Consider the following 17,870-nt stretch of genomic DNA (forward strand, 5'->3'; position numbering starts at 1 on the left):
ATCACCTGCTCGGCAGAAAACAAGGCCAGGTTGTTGTTAGGTCACCTTCTCTCTCTCTCTCTCTCTCTTTGCCTCTGCCCCCCTTTCTTCCTCCTCGCCTCCCTTCCTTCCTTTGTGCCACTTTCTGATAACTTCCCTCCAATGGCCACCATGGGCTGGTCGCTTCTGTTTACTCACACTTAGCATAACAAGCGCAATATGACCACAAACGTGATAAAAATCAAAGGGGGGTGGGGGTGGGGGGTTTGCCTTGGCTTCTTCCTCACACCTGTCCGGACCAGCTTGCATGCCTGGCTGGCATCAAATGGTCCTCCCGGGCCGTTGGGGCCCCTTCTGGCGTTTACATTGGCCTGCCCTTCTGCTACTTTACAACAGGTTTACTGCAATCCCTATCGCCCCGTCCTATTTGCCTTCGTTTATTGAAACCATATGGCAACCAGAGGAGCTGGAGCATCCCACCTTGCGCCTGCCAGGCGTCGGGGGGAAGGAAGGTGGTGCAAGCTGGCCCTGGCCTTGCCAGCCCTCCCGACGCCAACTGGGACGGCTTAGTCTCACAGGGGGGCTGGTGGAGATAACAGGGGGGCCTTGGGCTGCCTTTCCTTCGCCCCCCTGCCAATAGAGCCCAACAGATACAAACACACATCCCACACACAAAGAGGGAGGGAGAAAATCATCACAATAACAACATCAAGCTCTCCACCATCTCCAGGCGTCTTTTATTCTTGTGATGGAGTTTGGAGAGGTGAGGTAGGGATGGGGACCCAAACTGACACAAACACACATCTCATAAAAGAGGGAGGGAACTAATCATCATCATCAACAACAACCACAACAACCACAACAACCACAACAACATAATCACATCCATCTGTATCTTTAGACGACTTTTATTCTTATGGTGAATTTTGGAAAGTTGAGATGGAGACCCAAACAGACACAAACACAAAACTTCATAAAAGAGGGAAGGAAAATCATCACCATCATTATCATTATCATCACCACCATCATCATCATCACATCAAGCCATCTGCACCTTTAGAGACTTTTAGTCTTGTGGTGGATTTTGGAGAGGTGAGATGGGGACCCAAACAGACCCAAACACAAAACTCCATAAAAGAGGGAGGGAAAACCATCATCATCATGATCGTTTTCATCATCGTTATCATCATCATTATCACATCAAGCCATCTGCATCTCTAGAGGACTTTTATTCTTGCGATGGATTTTGGAGAGGTGAGATGGGGACCCCGACAGACCCGAACACAAAGCCCCATAAAAGAGAGGGGGGGGGGGGGAGAACAATAATAACTTCAAGACCGACTTTTATTCTTGTGCTGGGTTTTGGAGAGGTGGTTTTGGAGAGGACCACCATATGTTACCTTTCGGGGCTGAATCCACAAGGGGGAAAGAAAGAGAGAAAGATGCACACAAACACACACACACAAGCGAGAGAAGGAAAGGAAAGGGGGCTAGCAGGAAGAGCTTTGTCTTTAGAGACACACACACAGAGAGAGATGCTCTCCACAGACAGAGAGACAGGCCCAGATCCCCAGGACCTTCCATTCAGCCACAGACAAACGGATCTTTTGAGAGGAGCTCCAAGGCAGGCAAGGTGCGGCCGCCAGGGAAGAGCACCTGGTGAGCCCCTGGGAGCTTCTCAGCGCTTTTCAGGCCTGGCCCTCCCTCTTTCCCTCCTTCCCAGCCCCAGATCGGGAGCTTCGGGGGAGGGAGGGAGCCTGAGCCAGGAGCCGTGATTTGTGGGGCCATATGTTGAGCCACTACATCGGCTCTTCATAGGCACACAGAAGGAGCAGCTGCTCTCCCCGACGCACCTAGCCAGCCTTGGGGAACCATCTCTTGGCCTCCTTTGCTTTCTTTTCCCTCCACATAGACGCTGGGGGCCTTACAAATGACACTCCAGCTCATCTCGCCTCTCTTTTGGGGAGGAGGCAGGGGGGATCCTTTTATTGTCAGGGAACTCAAGGGCCCTTTCTTTGGTTTCCAACCAACCGTCCAACGTGAGGTTTGGGAAGGCAACAAACGCCAGGCGCAAAGTGCCCACGCTGGGCTCCTGTCCCTCTCTATGAGAGGCAGGGGATGGGAAGAAACCCTCCTTCAGCTCACAGTGGGGAAGTTGGGGACACTTCACAGGACCCCTTCTCCATCCCCATTTCATGCCCCAGAAAGGGGGACCATCGCACCAGCCAGAAAACTCACTTTTCTACTGCCAGTCTGGGCGCCACACAGTTGACTTGCTCTCAAATTTGAAGACACACACACACACACACTTGTGGTGGGCAAGATCCCATGTCTGATTCCAGTCCCCTGTGGAGAATCTTCATAAGGCCCCTCCATCACCTCTCCATCTTCTCTTCTCTTGGAGGAGAAGGCCATCCTCACAGTTCCATCTTTTTGGGAAGTTGGCTCCCAGAAGTCCCAGCCAACAAAGGCTTGTGACAATGTCTGGAGGATGAACATTTCTACATATCTTGTATAAGAATCTGTGTCCAAGTTCTTTCTTTATGGACACTTTATTCTGCACTGGAATCAGAGATATTAGAGCAATCATCTGGTTTTGCCTAGAGTCCTATGTGTTTCCCAAAGTTCTGGCCTTCTAGGTATTTTGGATATAGCTCTCAGAAACTTCTGCCCTTTTGCCTAATAGTCTTGAATTCTTTGAGCTGAGGTCCAAGATACCTGGAAGGCCAGAGTTTGGAAATCACTGCATGTAGCCTGGATCTGCAAATATATCTGGCTAGCAGAATTCTATTAGCCATGGTAGAAAATGGAAAGTTTTCAGGTAGGCTGTGAGTGGTACAGGCAAGTTAACTGTAGCCACTAGACTAAATGGTCTTACAAACTGGAACTGTGAGGATGGCCTTCTCCTCCAAGAGAGCTGGGGTTTGGTTCCAGGACACCCTGTGGATAAGAAAAGCCATGGATGTTCAAGTCCCATTAAATACAATGGCATAGTGAAATGGTGTGTGTGTGTGTGTGTGTGTGTGTGTGTGTGTGTGTGTGTGTGTGTATGTGTGTGTGTGGTTGAATTTGTGACTAAAGGATCTATGGATACAGAAGGATGTAAAATTACAATTCAGAAAGTCTATTTGGACATGCCATGTCTACTCTCCATTATCTTTAGTACCAAATTATGACTCTTCAAGGCCAGTTCAAGACATTTTGTTGCCAGATGAAAGAGATGCCCCCCTCCCCCAGCTCCAGTTCCGTGTCTACAAGTGGACTGGACTAGCAGTTGAATCTTACTTTAATACTGGTAAAAGAACAACATGAAGGCAGCAGGTTAGTTGACAGGGTATAAGGCAATCGGTATGGCATTAACAGCTCAGTCCTGCAAGAGATGAAAATGGCTAAGGGGTGGGCTCTCTGAATAAAAAGTTATGAGGGGCTATTACTGCTGCCACCCAGCATCTTCCACCTGAGGTGGTTGTGTCACTTTGCTTAGTGGGAGAACCATCCCTGTGCATCTCCACAGACAGAAGTTTCTCATCAACGTACCAATTCAGACTCACTACTTTTCAATGGAGAGAAAGCACACACTTTGCAAAGGCAAATCATTAAATGGTGACATATGCTCCTGTTCTTGTGTGCTTTCCTTAAAGTGTTAGAGTTATGTATGAAATCGACAGTCTGCCTTTCTACTTAAACAGGATTCAGGCAGTTTCAAAACAGGTCACCTCTGCATAATAAACTGAAGGGAATATGAAGCAAGGAGAAAGCCCCCCCCCTCCCCAAAATACAAAATTGTTTTTTGGGGGGACATGCAAGATCTGAGCAGGGCTGCTGATAACAGGGTGATTTGGAGGTCTCTCATTCATAGGGTCGCCATAAGTCAAAGTCAACTTGACTGCAATTAACAATTACAAAAAATTAATGATGGAGCTCACACTGTAAATTCTTAGGAAGTTTATCATTTATTTCTCCTTCTTCTTTTAAAGAAATCTAAGATGTTAATGTTTCTTTGGGGAAGATAGAGAACATCTTTGCACCACTTTGAGAAACAGTTTCTCCAGATTGCTCTATGATGGTGATTTTAAAAAGGGTGCACCCAGCTCTGCTCTCAGTTAAATAGGATCAGATCTCAGTGGTACTATCAGGGCAAAGGATTCCCCACAAGTTTCAACCATCCACAACCTGAAATACACACACACACACACACACTCCATTTCACTATGCCATTGTATTTAATGGAACTTGAACATCCATGGTTTTTCTTATCCACAGGGTGTCCTGGAACCAAACCCCAGCAGATACCAAGGGCCTGCTGTATATTTAATACAGAGATTCAGATGCGACTAGTCCTTTATAGCATAAGTTGTTTATTGGCTTGGCTGATGTTTAGAAAATCTTCTTCCAGTGGTGTATCCTCTCAGCCTTCCTTAACCCACTACCTTTCAGATACACTGGATGACTATTGCCATCATCCCCAGCCAACATCCCCAAATGAGGAATGCTTCGTTTAGACATGAGTCCACAAGCACTGTGCCCTTTACAGATGTGCATGGATGTTAATCATTACATATGAACAGGAGCAACTAAAATACAATTGTGCCTATGAAGCAGCCAACAAGCTTCTTCCACCATAGATCAGGGCCAAACTAAGATGTTTTTGGTGCCTGAGATGATGGACAAGATGGCATCTCCTTCCCATTCCAGGTATAGATGCCATTTGGATTGGCATTTGAATCTCACTGTAACATAGGCAGTGGGATACTGCCCACCATTATAACTGAAGCATCCAGGTCAGTTTAGGTGAATCCAAAACAGGTTGTTTGGCATTTACAATTCTGTCTTCCAACAGAGAGGAACATCTGAGAAATGCTCCCCACCCCCATATATATATATATATATATATATATATATATATATATGCTGCCTGCATCATTCATCTCACTCTGTCTAACCATAGGGATGATCCTGTCATAGATGAATCCATTCAAAGTGTATATGGTTAGGGTCTGCTTAGTCATGAAGTGATCAGACTCATATCACTGCCTGATGATCCTGGGGTAGGTGGTTTTTGGCATATGCCATTTCCATTACTTACTGGAGTTGATTCCTCTTATGGTATACTATAAAATGGCTATCAAGGCATTGGTGTTTGTAAGAGGAGGAAATGGAGAACCTTTCCTCAATGTGCAGAGGCCTGATTTAGAAAATGCCCTTTATGTTACCCCTTCCCCCCACCCGCTCCAGTATTAACTCTGCAAGGATTTTATTGCAAACACTTCTCATTCAAATTACTGCTGACATTTCTATTTATGATGTTTGGAAAGGTGAGGCAATATCTGAAACAGAATAATGTAAGATGTCAGTACAGAGATGAAAAATTGTGCTTTACAAATTTGCAAGTCAAATGAGAATTTCTTGCATTGACCAAAGACATAAAATTTACCTGTGTACCTTTTCCGGGATTTTGGAAGTGGAACAATTCAGAATTCTTCCCAGTGTGAGTCACAGACACATAACAGTTTCATGACTGTGGTGTCCTGCCCTGGGAATCCCAGGTGCAGGGCATCTCTGCAGTACTTCTCTACAACTCACAGAAAGTAGTGTCTACTTGCCTTCCTCCAGAAACCATGCTTGCACCAAGATTTAAAATATGTTTACCACAACTTGAAAATGCCTTTTGGATACAGCTCCTAGAAAACTCCATGCTGGCTGGAGTAATCTGGGAGCTATAGTACAAAACGTAACTTACCTGTGTGCTTCTTTGGTCCCAGTGGGGTAACTAGGCTGAAGTATGTAGAGAGATCTTGTAGCACCTTTGAGACTAACTGAAATAAAGAAGTTGGCAGCATGAGCTTTCAAAGACTTCAGTCTACTTCCTCAGATGCATAAAGTGGAGTGGAATGTTCTACTCCACTATATGCATCTGAGGAAATAGACTGAAGTCTATGAAAGCTCATAGTGCCAACTTCAGCTAATTTCGGTTAGTCTCCAAGGTGCTACAAGATCTCTCTGTATAGACTAACACGGCTATATCTTTGAATTCTAGGCTGAAGTGATTTGAGTATCCATAGGCAACCCAGGTAGAGGAACCAAAAGAGCCTCAAAGTGCACAACGCTATTTTAAGTCCCATGGAATATGTTGTAGAAATGCCACTCTGTGCTCTCAAATCTTGCTTACAACACATGAGCAATATGCAGCAGCTGCCAACAGTCTGGACAGTGACACCTTGGAATGGCAGTATTAATGATTGCTTCAATTATTTGAGACTTAATTCTTATAGATTTTTTAAAAAAATACCTGAAACCTAACAGTGAGTATACTCCAAGTGTTAGAAGCAGAGGTCACAGTTTATAAATGCTAACCACTCATGTGGAGGTGTGTATGGCACTTACCTTCCCATCAATATCCCATTTGGGTTGAACCTGAGATCCATCTTATAAATTCAGTAGGAACAAGTGATTGTCTTCTCCAGCTATACCATTTCAGATGGCAAATGCACGAAGCAATTTTAGATGCCCCATCCCTCCCTCAATCTCCCCCACACACACACACAGTCCCTGCACCAAGAAAGGAGTCATGCCTTACAGAAAGTGCACTGCTTCTCATGTTGAACTCTTGTTCCTGTTATGTTCTTGTTCTGTACACAGAAGCTGATTTTCCTCAGGGACCATTCAAACATGGAATTCCACACTTCTGAGTTTGAAGGGTCACCAAAAAAGCAAAGTTTGGTGAAGATATTTGGGGGGTACAACTCCCAGAATCACCTGGTCTGTGGGGCCATGGTGACTGAGGGATTCTAGGAGTTATAGTAAAACTAACTAAATAAACGGCATTCCCAAGTTGCCGGAAAAAAACAAACCCAAAACCCTGCTCTTTGATTTTGTAGAATGTATGAAATCATATTGCCAGATTGGACAAAATGTTGGAGATCCGTGACCAGGTCTCCCTTCTCTTTCCAGTTTTTCAAATGCAACTTTTGATAGAAGGGATTCAGGTTGGAACCATGGCATTCTGGATAAGTTAACTCTCCCTTCCCCAATGCTGTTTCCTCAGTGTAAAACACCATCTCCCTAAGTGTGCATTTGCATTGTAGAAAAAAATGCAGTTTGACACCACTTTAAGTGTTGTAGCTCCATGCTACAAAAATCCTGGAATTTGTAATTTTGTGAGGCACCAGCATTCTTTGGCAGAAAAGGCTGAAACCTTGTAAAACTACAAATCCCAGGATTCCACTGGAGGGTGCTACAGCACTTAAAAGTGGTGCCAAAGTGCATTATTTCTATATTTTAGATGCTACCTATGCTGCTAAATGCCCCTTTTGGGAAACCTCACTAGCAGCTATTTTGTATTTTTTAAGGACTGGGCACCCTCAAGTGCCAGAGATTTCAACTGTGCTCCTATTCTACTAGGGAGAATTACTTCCTTGATGTTAAACCATTAAGAGTACTTTGAGAAAGTAATTCATCACAGCAATTGTTTATGAAACTTATTAATTCTTAAGTTGTTGAATAAAAAAACAATTAAAGTGACTCTCTCCAGTTATCCCCCAAAAGTAACACTTCAAAGGTTTGTGATATGTTAATTGCTATTTTAACTTTTTTAAAATGTTGTTATTATCTAATGAGGAAAATAGCAAATTCTGAATTTAAAGCTGAAAGACTTAACAAATTATTTAATAAATTATTTCCAGGTTCTAGCTATCAGTATACACTTTGAGGCACCTGCCTTGTGTTGTGGAATAGAGGCAGTAGAAGCAGAGCACCTACTTGCATCTCTGCCACATCAGTGGAAGAAGTCTACCCTTGCCAGTCATGGCCATACCACAAGAGCCATACTCCACACAACTGCCTGGAGTCATGCTCCACTGCCAAGCCATCACCCTAGTAAGCCATGGAGCAGAGCTGGAATGTCACTCCATGACTATCAGCACCCTGATAGTCAGGCAATGGAGATCCAATGGAGCAGTGATTCCCAAACGTTGGTCATCTAGGTGTTTTGGACTCCCAGATGCCCCAGCCAGCTTGGCCAATGGTCAGAGATTCTGGGAGCTGAAGTCCAAAACATCTGGAGGACCAAAGTTTGGAAACCACTGCACTGGAGAGTCATTTTCTCTGATTTACAGTAAAAGTGGATCAGATGCCACACTTCACACAGAAGAGAATATGAGCAATGACCAATGTCTGGTCAAGAACTTCATGGCTGTCAGTATCTGGAACAGCACAAAATGAGACTGGCTCACATTAGAAGAGGCCTTTTATAGGACTTCCTTAAATCTTACCAGATATTGTAAAGACTCACAAATCTCTAGCGAGCCTCAAGGTACTTTTGCCACAGCCTTGGTGCTTCCCTTGTGATTCGGGATTGTTTTTCTGTGAATAGAAGGGAAGGCAGTCCCTGCTCCTGTCTCAAGCAGCAAAATGACTCAGGATGACTATCTCCCAGAATACAGAAAACACATACAAACTATGGATGCATAGCATCTTGACTGGGCAAATACTTGGGCAGAGAAGAAATGGTCATACAATGATAAAATGGCTTTGTTGAAATGGTCACTTTTTTTGCAAGGATTTTGCCATTGAGCAAATTTTCTGAGTGGTCTGATTGGATTTCAGTTGTCATATTCTCAATCCTGCAAAATAATTGAAAAATTGGTAGTGAATTGTGGTCATGATACCAAGACGGACAAAAAGTATTCATATATAAAACAATTATATCCCAGTTGAGTGGAAATTTGAATCTATCTCTCCTAGTTTATACAATCTATCACAAAGCTCAATAGAAGACTATTTCAGGATGGAGAATTAATGTCTGATGACTAGCACATATACAGTAATATAGATGGTCTTCAAATTTCATATGGCCTAAAGAAGTGAGCACCACAAGATAAGCCATCCTCCTTTTCCTAATTAATTTGTTAGTTAATTTGCCACAGAGTTAACTTTCTTCTCAACTAGCCATCCAACCAATATGACAATTGAGGATTTGAATCTGGTCTTCCAATGTCCTAGTCCAACACTCATAGTCCTGATCCTGTTGGATCTCTCTGCAGCCTTTAACATTTTGGACCATCAGATCATCCTACTATGGTTGACCATCAGATCATCCTACTATAATTAGGAATAATGGGTAACGCCCTGACCTGGTTTACATCTTTTTTATTGGATTGTTCCTCCACTGTTCCATTTCAGGGAGCTATGTCAACAACTTTCTCTGTATCTGTAGAGATGCCTTAAGGATCAGTATTGGGTCCTCTTCTTTTCTCATTGTATATGCTTCCCCTTCAATTTCTTATTTCAGAATTGGGTTTTCAATATCACATCTATGCAGATGACACTCAGATTTTACAGAGCTTTGATTCCGTTGATGCTGCTGTATGGAAGTCCATGACAGACTGCCTGCTGAATGTTTCTCTATGGATGACCACCCTGACTGAAATAGATCAAAAAGATAATTGTGTGTAATCAGACAATACATTCATTTGAAAGGGGCTGCTATCTCAAAAACTCTAGAGAGAAAGGGGAGGAGATACACATGTCGTATTATCTATCATTTCTCTGACTTATGTGGGTCTGCATAGACGTACTCAGAAGAAATAAATATGCCAGGCTTGCCTAAAGCTTCCTTTCTGATGGTTAATAGAGTCTGCCAACTGGTGAGTGAGGATGGTACTGAAAGATGCAAACATATTTAAATAAATTAAAATCATTCCATTTTTAAAAACCAGACAATCCTGATATGCAGACCCTGCAACCTCTTTAGTACGCACACTCATTTTTAGGTGTCTAGCTTGATGGATATAGATACAGTTGTGGATATAGATACAGAGAGACCAAAATACACTCTCCTTTATTAGTATAGATATATGTTATATACTCCACTATAAGTTGACCTGAGGTCAAGTTTTGGGGCCAAAATTATGGATTTTGCCATGCCCCGTGGATAGGTTGAGAGTAAAACTTAGAGGTTCTTTCAGTATGTGTTTGTGTGTGTGATGCAAGAGAGACTCTCAGTGAGGCCTTTGGCTTCATCATTTCAGCTTTCGTTTTGGCCAGACACGTAGATGGGAGAGAGACACTTAAACAAACAGCAATATCAGTCAGTCACCCAGGACTCTTTCTGCTTGGCGCTAGAGAGAAATAAACTGCTCTGCCAACTGCATGGGGAAATCTGAAAGAGCTGCTATTACATTACTTTAGTGACTCATAAATAAATTGACCTGGGATTTTGGGATCAATTTTGGGAATAAATTTTTAGACTTATAGACAAGTCTATATGGTATTTACAGTTGTCTTTTATAAATCACTTTGGGAGGACTTTTTGCTTTTGAGCTATGCCATGGAAGTCCTTAAAAGTAAAATAAAAACAAATTGGGCTAAGTGCAATACGTATAACTTAGCTAGCAGGATACAGAGAACATAAAGTACTAGGAATAACAGTGCTGTAATCCTAAAGGGACTGCCTAATGATCAGGCCCCTACTGCACCTCTAGGTGGTATTTACTTATACAGGCACATGAACAATATAAGATTCCACTTCTTCTGTTCTAATGCTGTAAGTCAATAGGAATGCAATCCTCTGAGTGGTCTGAGGACTTTAGAAGCAATGCCAGTTAAGCACTGCCTGTTTATCATATTGTAAAAAGATCAGATTACAATTCTCTTGCACTTGCTGTTGGTTCTAGGTTCTAGTCTCTAGTTCCGCAAAACCTAGTGGCCTAGTGGTTATCTCTAAGGATGTCTTCTGTGGGAGAGATGTGCTACTTCTCCAATCCAGAAAAAATGCAGCGATAAACTAAACTTAGGCAGAAGAACAGCAGTGGAGAGATCAACCTATTCAAATAGGCATATTAATTAATCTACAGGTGAATGCAGCCATTGGTTTCCAATGTAACAAATCCAGAATATTGAGATATGTGAAGATCCCAATTTTGGCCTGGGTGAAACAAGGTGAAACAGTGTGGCTGATTTCTGAAAGGAGTTTAAAATATGTTCTTTCCCTACCCAACTCTTGTCCACCACCACCCGCCAGCTCCCAGTGTGTATATACACACACACTGCATTAGAAAGATCTATGGTGTATTTAAAAAGGGAAATAATTAATTACTCAGCTAACTTTAAAATGCTTTGGAATAATCAGTCACTAATTCAGTGAATAGGGGAAGAAGTAAAGAATTGTTATAAAAACCTAAGCAGTTGTGTACTGGCACAGTAAATCTTCTGCCCTTTTAAACAGTGCCCTTTGTGCATACAGTCCAAAGAAAACACAAGATAAAACAGTGCTGTCTACATAGAGAAAGGTCTCTAGGGGTCTTCCTGGGCAACATACACACATGCCTGGGGGTTAGCTAGCAACAGACAATCTTCTAACCCACCCCACCATAGAAGCAGACTAGACCCATTGACTTTGGGGGCTGGAGTGAGAGGCTCTTTTCCACTAGTCATAAGAATTAGCTCAGTAAATACTTTGTCAGGGAGAGATATTCACAGGTTGAAACTATTGGGCAGTTTCAACCAGTTCCTAGTCCAGAACATTAAAAGTAACTGTCAAGAGAAGTAAGTACCATAAGCAGTGCTCATTATATGAGCAATAACTGAGCAGTGGTTAGATGCTACTCTGGTATCCAGAACATCATCATACGAGGTGGGTATCACTACGTTTTAATTATCACTATCCAGATTTACACATTTTCCCTCTGAATACCTGATATTGTAGAAGTCTGCAGATTTCACCTTATGTGAGGGCATCGAAAAGTAATAATTACCACCCAGAAGTTATTATGGTATATTGTTGAAATTTTGTCAGTGTCCTCATTGGTCCCTAAGTGCATGATATTGAGAAAATCGGCTCATTGTGTCCTTTATTTTTGTGACAGGTTGTGCCAGAAGTGACTAAAGTGTAAAATCCTCGTAAGGCGCAATCTGCAGACTTCAGAGGGTCAAGGAATGCTGTGAAAATGTGTAAATCTGGATAGGTTAACAACTACTACTTAAAACAAGCTTTCTGTCAATTTTTTTTAAGGTGATAATTTAAACTATGATACTCGTATCACTGCTTTGCTATGTATGGCTTCAGCATGCTTCTTTCCACACTACCTGTCCAAATGATCTGTCCAAATTTCAACACCTGCTGTTAGCTTTTCTTTTTCACTCACATTTTATATTTAGAGAGAAATGACAGATCACATTTCATGCTGCTTCTTTTTCTTAAAATTATTTGCTTAAAAATGTAAATATATTTATGCTGACCCCTTTTATCGTGATGATCAGGAAGAAAAAGTAGCTGTGGTCTCTCTGTTCAGAATTTGTTCCCTGCCTAGACTAGGGTCTTCCCCCCAGTTTCCTGCTGAAAATCACATGAAAGAAATGATATGGGTAGCTTCTGTATGGTGGTGGATGGAGTGATCTATTCAATAGACAGTGGTTTGACAGAGAGAGAGATTTTGCTATACAACCCAACCTCCTTTGTCAGGTTCTATAACGATATCCTTAAGAAGCTCAACAGAAATATATTCCTTTCTTATTAATAGTTATGCCATAATTTTGGGGGGAAATTGTGAACTGGGGCCCCATTCAGACTCACCTATTTGTGCTGGATGGAACTGGGTAGATCCGGATCCCCTCACCCCGAATCCCTCTAGTGCCCACTATTTACCTCAAGGTAATTTAACTCTGGATGCCATGCATCTCTGGGGAGAGTTCTCATTTGTCAAACCGGTTTTAAAAAAGGCTCCTTTACTGTCAATCAAATTTATTTCCGCTTTCGAGATAACGTTTCCTACAGTGGCTGGGCCACCGGATATGTGCTTCCCCCCTCCTTTTAAAGAAAAAAACAGGCACCAGTAGGCGCAGATGCTGTCAAATTTTAAAACCTCCAGGTGTGTGTGTGTGTTGTGTGCATTTGGATAACTACAGATTATGGATCTCCCCTGCCTCCGTTTTCAACCCCAAAATGCAATCTAATGCATTTGCATCCTTCCTCCTTGCCACCCCAATGCCTCATACACATATAATAATAACAATAATAATAATAATAATTAATTTGTCACTGTGGAATACCATCTCTGCATCCTTTGCTTTCCCTCAGCCAGCCCAATTCCTTACAGACAGCAGCAAAAGAATTCTGTATCAGTTTGCCAATGAGAGAGAAACATTTGTAGCATTCGCACTGTAGCATTTGCATATAAAAATAATTTAGAAAAATAGCTTTTTGCAAAGTGCGTGCTGCTGGGAGCAAGCAAATGAAAGAGAAAGTAGCACAAGCCGACACACAGTCTATCTATATATGTATCTACCTGTAGCAAAAAGCATGCGCATAATCTGTCAAAAAATAAAAAATAAAAACAAAAAAAGAGAGAAAGCCACCTGTGAGAGCAGAGGCTTGCTCAGTTCCCTGTCCTCCCTCTGACCTGCCCTGACTTGCATCATTCCTTCGGCTCCTTCCTTCTCCTCCTTCTCCTCTTGCTCCATTACCCCCAATCACCCTTTGCATCCTTCCTCCAGCGCCCTCCTCCTCCTCTGTTACCCCCAATCACCCTTTGCATCCTTCCTCCGGCTCCTTCCTCCTCCTCCTCCGTTACCCCCGATCACCCTTTGCATCCTTCCTCCTCCTCCTCCTCCTCCTCCGTTACCCCCCAATCGCCTTTTGCATCCTTCCTCTGGCTTCTTCCTCCTCCTCCTCCTCCTCCTCTGTTACCCTCGATCGCCCTTTGCATCCTTCCTCTGGCTCCTCCCTTCTCCTCCTCCTCCTCCTCCATTACCCCTGATCTCCTTTGCATCCTTCCTCCGGCTCCTCCCTCCTCCTCCTCCTCCTCGGTTACCCCCAATCACCCTTAGCATCGTTCCTCCGGCTCCTTCCTTCTCCTCCTCCTCCATTACCCCTGATCGCCCTTTGCATCCCTCCTCCAGCTCCTTCCTTCTCCTCCAGTACCCCCAATCGGACTTTGCATCCTTCCTCCAGCTCCTTCCTTCTCCTCCTCCTCCTTCTCTGATGAAGGGGAGGGAATGTTCTGCCCACTGCCCTCCCTCTGACCTAAATCCCTCCCCTGAACTTGCCCCGATCATGATCAGGGACAAGTTCATATTCACCTAACCCTTTTTAAAAAAAAAAAGATACAGCTTTTACTCCATTTCCAAATGATCTGTGCTAAGGGGCGTTTGCCCCAGAATATGTGTGCAAGCCTCGGATTCACTTGTGGGAGATTCGGGGTGAATATGAATTCAGTTCCTGATCTGAGGTAAAAGGTAGTCTGAATGGCCCCAAAGCCACTGTAAAAAAATCAAAACATTCTAATGTAATAGTTTTTTGTGGGTTTTTCAAGCTATGTGGCCATGTTCTAGAAGAGTTTATTCCTGACGTTTCGCCAGCATCTGTGGCTTGCATCTTCAGAGAATGCTGGCAAAACATCAGGAATAAACTCGTCTAGAACATGGCCACACAGCCCGAAAAACCCACAAAAAACTATGGATGCCAGCCATGAAAGCCTCCGACTTTACATTCTGTTAATAATTTATAAAAATATATAATAGTGATGTTTACCCCTACCTTTTAATGGGTGTCAAAAAAGCATTCAGAAGACACATAAAGCAATAGGGAAGGTAAGCCAGAAGGAATTAGGTCGTTCTGTCCAGAACACAAGAGCTAAGAAAGTTACTTTTTGCTGGGGATTCTGAGAGTTGCACTCCAAAAAAGTAACACTTCACAGCTCTCCACTATAACCACAAATGCCACCTTATATGAAGTCAGAGCACTGGTCTATCTAACCCAAGCTTGTATATCCTAAGATTTGTGAGTCAATTGCAGTTTCCTCCCTGATTATGTGCACCCCAGTGAAGCCAGTTCAAATATTCTCTCTTTCTGATCTACCTCTACACCTTTGTGAGAACCACTAAGTCCCACTCAAACCCATCAAAAGTAGAAATGGGGATAGGAGAACACCTGCGCCACTGTATCTGCATTGCTCTTCCTCTTGGATCCAAAGGCCTATGATGGAGTCATGCTTATAGATTTCTCCTTTCTAGTTTATTTCAGCAAATTAGTTATGCTCCACAGTCCACCTGCATCTGAGATGCAATATGTATTTCTAAAAGCATGAAAGCTTTGTGTGCTACTGCTGCCACCCACTGCCTAACTAAGGGAGGAGGAGTAGAAGCTAGTAGTGGCAAAAACAGGGTAGAAGAGACTGGAGAAAGAAGGGGAGGAGAGAGCTCCAAAGTGTGCAATGATGAGAAAAGAGAGGAGGGAAAAAACATGAATGTGAGTGCTGGTAGAGACTGGAACTTCACTTGTAAAAGGTGAATCATTCAGACTGCATCTACACTGCAGAATTAATGCAGTCTGACACCACTTTAACTGCCATGGCTCAATTCAATGGAATCATGGGATTTGTAGTTTTGTGGGCTGTTTAGCCTTCTCTGTCAGAGGGCTCTGGTGCCCCACCAATCTACAAACCCTAGGATTCCATAGCATTGAGCCATGATAGTTAAAGCAGTATCAAATCACATTAATTTTGAGGTATGGCAGCAGCCCCTATCTTATCTGTGCCACAGTGTTTTGAAGCATGAGGTCTCCAGAAGGTGTCGAACTTCAATGCACAGATGTCCCAGAGAACATGCTGAGGGATTCTGAGAATGGAAGCACATCAACATCTGGAGTATCTCTGACTGAGAATTGCTGGTACATGTACCGGTATAGTACTGGTAATGTAACTTGTTCTCCAGAATGTTTCTGCTGTTTTCTACTGACACCTAGCTTATCCCCTCTATAGGCTTTCAGGAGGGGAGAAAATGGATCAGCCACTTCTCCAATTAACTCACATCTTCTTGGATCATTTACTGTACATGTGATTTTTGTAATAGAAGATGGGCCAGTGACATTGCGAATAACTACTGAGCAGAGCTTGGAAACTTTCTTTTCTTAGACTACAAAACCAACGCCTGCTCGGCAGCCAGGAAAGTCAGCTGGCCAACTATACCACCCTGAACTTAGCTAATCTCATCTGCTTTCAGAAGTAAGCAAGACCAGGCCTGTTTACTTGGATGAGAGCCACAAGAAAATATCAGTAATCATCAGTTGATCTTTGTAAAAATCCTACATGGGTTTGCCTGATTATTAATTCCTTTGAGGGAGGACTCCATTAGTCCTATCAACAACAAAGGAACATTTGGTGAGGACAGGGCCTTCTCAATTGCTGCTCCTCAAGCTGTGGAACTCCCTTCCGTATTTGGAGAGATGAATCCTGTGTTCACTCCCAAACTGTGAACACAGTATTTCAGCGGGAGTGTGACCCCATTCAGAACTTGTTTGACAGAAAAATCACTACTTGTTTCAGGAAATTTATATGGAGGGATTTACCATCCCTTATTTCAGGAGATGAATTTTCATTTTCAGATTTCAGCCTATTTCAGATACTCTCCCTTGGGCAAATTTGGAATCAACATGCTTGAGACTTCTTTTAGGATGGAGGTTTTTTTAATAAACTTTATTATATATTAACATATCGATACACACAACAACTAACAATCCTTCCATTATTGTAGGCATATAGTTATTTCCTGTCTCCTCTTTATAAACACCCATACACACCCACACAGAAGAGAATAACACCATAAAATTATATCAGTACTTCCGTAGTATAACACTCATTTTGCTTGATTATTACTGCATTGTAATTGTCACCTTATATTATCGATATTTTTTATTTTTCTATAACTTCAGTATTCATTACTCATTAGTAATTTACATCTCCCTATCCTTATCCTTGTAAAATAGATTTTATACTTCTGAGTCTACACTTTTACTATTTCCAATCTCTTCCCAATGTTTACCACAAAAAATCTTTACAGACTCCCATTCTTTCTCTATCTTTCTCTCATCTTTCCCTTGAATAATTCTTGTCAATCGGTCCATTTCCATCTGTGATGACTGGTCCCAGTCACCTGAGGACTTCTCCTGAACTACAAGGGGTTAATCTGGGAGGAGGTACATGCTAATGAGAGATGACATCACATGCTAATGAGCTGTAGCATCGTAGCTGATGTAAGGTCTACCTGACCAATCAGAGAGTAGGACCGCGAGATTCAAGAACTTTCTATGGGGAATCTTTAAAAGACCCTTTGATGCCATGCGCTCCTTTGTCTCTCCCTTGATCCTCTCCTGAGGGGGAACCAGATGATGTCTCTTGGAGTCTGGGAGACACAGACTCAGGGATGCAGGTAGAGTTGGCAAGGAGCCAGCTCCCTGCATCCAGGAACTCAAAAGGACTACAAATCCTATCTTCCGTGAGTAGTTAGGAATGTGTTAGCTAGTGCGTTTAGGCTTTTTGTTATTTTCAACAATGGCTTGTCTGGAATGAACTCTGTAACTATGTTCTTTGACCTGCAAGGCAAGGAGGCTTTGCAAGAGAGATATAAATTCTTTCTATCCTATTCTATCCCTTTTTAAAATAAACTTCTTTCTTAAAAAGCATCTGCTATCTCTCTGCTCCTGTACACGCGCCTTAACTCGGCTACTGGTTGTTCTGGGTTGGCAAGAAAGGAAACTAGATCTCTCTATTCCTCACAAGTCCCAGTGTGTGTGAGGAAGGGGTAGCTGTGGAGCTACAATATAAATATAAATCTGATTCATTCACTGGGTGGTGGCAGCGAAAAGGTCTTTTTTGTAAAGGGATCCCCTGGGAGTAATAGTCACGCACAGGGCTTTGCCCCCAGGGGTCATCACATGGTTGGCAGCGGTGGTTTTCGGACTGTTGGAAACATTGCTTGCGGGGGCAAGGGTGTATTCCGATTTTGGAGATGAGATGGCTTTCAGTTTGATGCTCTGAAGAAGTTCTCTTCTTTCTTTCTCTCTATCTCTCCCCACACTATCTCACTTGTGCTCTACTGCCGAAGGGCTAAGGAAAAAT

Source organism: Sceloporus occidentalis, unplaced genomic scaffold (assembly GCF_023333645.1).
Source record: "Sceloporus occidentalis isolate IW3139 unplaced genomic scaffold, rSceOcc1.0.p SCAF_2, whole genome shotgun sequence".
In the NCBI taxonomy this organism is placed as follows: Eukaryota; Metazoa; Chordata; class Lepidosauria; order Squamata; family Phrynosomatidae; genus Sceloporus; species Sceloporus occidentalis.